We start from the raw sequence: 3009 nt of genomic DNA on the forward strand, positions 1-3009 counted from the left end.
GCGCCCCTGAGTAGCCTTTCTAAATTCTGGAATCCCTGCAATCAAGAATCCCTGCAATCATCTCCTCCCTGAGATGGAAAGCAGAATTCAGCCTAGGGGAGAGGTAGGAGCCCTAGGCTCCACCCATCAGATGCTTCCCATCGGGGACTTTGAATCTGAAGAGAGAAACAAGTGAGGAGATAATTTTCCAGCTGAATCCATGCCTGGTGAAAATTTGGACTAGAGAGCCCGAGTTCTCACAGGCACTTGTAGTAGATGTCCTAATGCCACGGTCCTGAGGTTCATCTCAGCAGTGCCTGTCCTTAGAGTAGGTGGGATTGCATCGAGCCCTGGCTGTCTAGCCCCCAAGCCAGATGCTGTCCCCTGTTGGAGATCTTCTGGAGCTCTGATAGCCCTTAACAAAAATCTCTTTTCTTTCTTTTTTTTTTAAGATTTTATTTATTTATTAGAGAGAGAACAAGAGAGAGCGCACAAGCGGGGTGAAGGGCAAAGGGGGAGCCTGGCACGGGGCTCGATCCTGGGACTCCAGGATCATGATGGGAACCAAAGACAGACAGCCAACAGAGCCACCCAGGCGCCGCCCCCCCCCAAAATCCCTTTTCTGCTTCAAGAAGCTACAATGGGTTCTGTTGCTTACAACTAAGAAGTCTGATGGATAAAGAGAGGTCCAAGAACAAACAAGAACCAGTCAATGTACCGTTCCTCCTTGACACTGTCAGGGCTGGGGATCAGGATCTAAGAGCGGAGTACGGAGTAGAGGACTGTAAGTCTCGTCTAGCTATTTATAAAGCCTCACCTGCTTATTTATAAAGCTGTTTATCCACTTAAACTCTTTTTCTATTTTAAAAGTCATAGGTTTCCCCCCACAAGAAAGAAAATAAAAAAATAATAAAGTCGTAAGTTCACGACCCCCCTAAGGCCTGAACTCATACACTCCCCTACAAAGACGGATGAAAATAGGCCTTACTGGTATTGATACTCCTGCATGGCATACGCTGACCACAAGATGGCGAAAGAGATTATCACATCAAGCCAGCCTGTCTCCTTCCACACCATTTTTACACTAAAGAGAACATTTATTGAGCACTTAATGTGTGTCAGGAACTGTTCCAAGGGTTCTAATGGGTTGTCACTTAATCCTCACAATAATCCTGTGACGTACGTACCATTTCATATGTGAGGAAACTGAGACACGGACATATCTGTTCACCTGTCTCGGCTCATACTGACCTATCATTTATCCATTATACCATCCAATATATCCACCCAATACACCATTTTCTATCATCTGTATCTAAATATCAATTTATCAACTAGATCTTTTTCTATAAGATTTTATTTTCAAGTAGGCTCCACACCCAACGTGGGGCTCGAACTCCGTTAACCCCCAGATCGAGAGTCGCACACTCTACTGTCTGAGCCAGCCAGGCGCCCCTCATCTGTATCTTTTGAAATCAAAACACATGCACATGGTAAAAATACTCAAGTGGTAATGACTGGCAGACATTTTAGAAGTCCTCTCTCCTCCCTGCCCCTGATCCCAGTTGCACTGGGGATAAACCACTGTTAGTTTCTTGGGTACCCACCCATGAATTTTCATAGAAACGAAAATTGGCTACTCTTTGATATTCATAGAAAAGGAATATGCAAGCATATTTTACACATATATTCTACACACACACACACACACACACACACACACACACAATCATACCCCACACACTGTTCTACAGCACAATCTCTGCTTGGCATTTAATCTTGGCCATCAGACGCAGGCGGGGTGGCTTTTGCCTGAGGAACTCATTTATGGGCCTTGGGAGCACACTAAAGAGCAAGATGACCCCTTGGGAGCCCCAGGTGATAGCACTGGGGAAGAAGGGAATGGGGAGATGTGACCCAGGGTGAGGGAAGTCCTTGGGTGCTTCTCCGGCAGGGTTGGCCGATACCTCTGGTGTATCCTGGCCTCTAGCCCTGGTCCTCGAGAAAATTCAGACTTGGATATGACCAACGTTCACAGTGCCTTTGGAACACTGTTCTTGCCTTTGCACACTGCATTTTTTTTTTTTAATCTCATGTGGTGTGGAATCCCTGTAAGGTAGGAATTGTCTCCATTTTACAAGCACTCAAAGCAGGACCGGCTACATGTTAAAGGTAGACACACAGCTTTTAAGAAGTAGAACCAAGAGCCAAATCAGTTCTTGGATTCTCTTCCAGAGCACTGACCACTGCACTTCAGCAAGGGCTGCTGGGGAGAGATCACCTTGTACCCCACACGCCATTCCTGGAGTACATACAGGCTCTGCATCCCTTTGTACAACCCTGATCTTCCTCCCCTGTCCTTCCCTTCGTCCATGCAGCTTCCCCCAGCACTGCGGGGCCAGGGACGGAGGAATCGCCACGTCCAGAAACGTCCCTGGGGCTGGGAAACGTCCCCTCAGAGGCCAGGTCCTGAGGAGCAGTCAGAAACCGTGATAGGCCCTCATCCCCACAGCGGAGCCTGCCCCCAGCCCTGGCCCCCCTCCCACCCCAGCTTCTGCCCTTCCCGAGAAGGATGAAGCCCCAGGGCCACTCTGGGGACAAGGCCTGGACCCCAGGTCCCGAGGTGCAGAGCCGCCAAGGCTGCGGGGACTGAGGGGGCACGTCCCTCTGCCCATCTTATCGGTGCCCTGCAGAATCTCTGCCTGCCCCTCACCTCCTCCTCGGGCTCCCAAGGCCGCGGGTGGGATGACGATCTGGCAGTCGGCCTCCTGGCCCAGCAAACGCTGAGCCGCCCGGGGGCAGCGGGGGTGGGGGGGGGGGGACAAGGCACACCAAGGCCATGCCTACTTGCTGGCACCTCCCCGACGGCTGAGAAAGGGGAAGACACCGCCCCAAGACCCTCAAGTCTGGCGGAGCCCGGGTCGGGTCGGCAGCAGGTGGGAGTTGGGGGGTGGGGTGGGGCGGGGAGCAGCTTCTGTAGTGGAGCTGCCAGCAGCGGGGGGGGGGGGGGGGGGGGGGGGGGGGGGGGGC

The sequence above is a fragment of the Callorhinus ursinus genome, unplaced genomic scaffold (genome assembly GCF_003265705.2).
Source record: "Callorhinus ursinus isolate GAN/ISIS: 27379988/994484 unplaced genomic scaffold, GSC_fseal_2.0 scaffold16, whole genome shotgun sequence".
Classification (NCBI taxonomy): domain Eukaryota; kingdom Metazoa; phylum Chordata; class Mammalia; order Carnivora; family Otariidae; genus Callorhinus; species Callorhinus ursinus.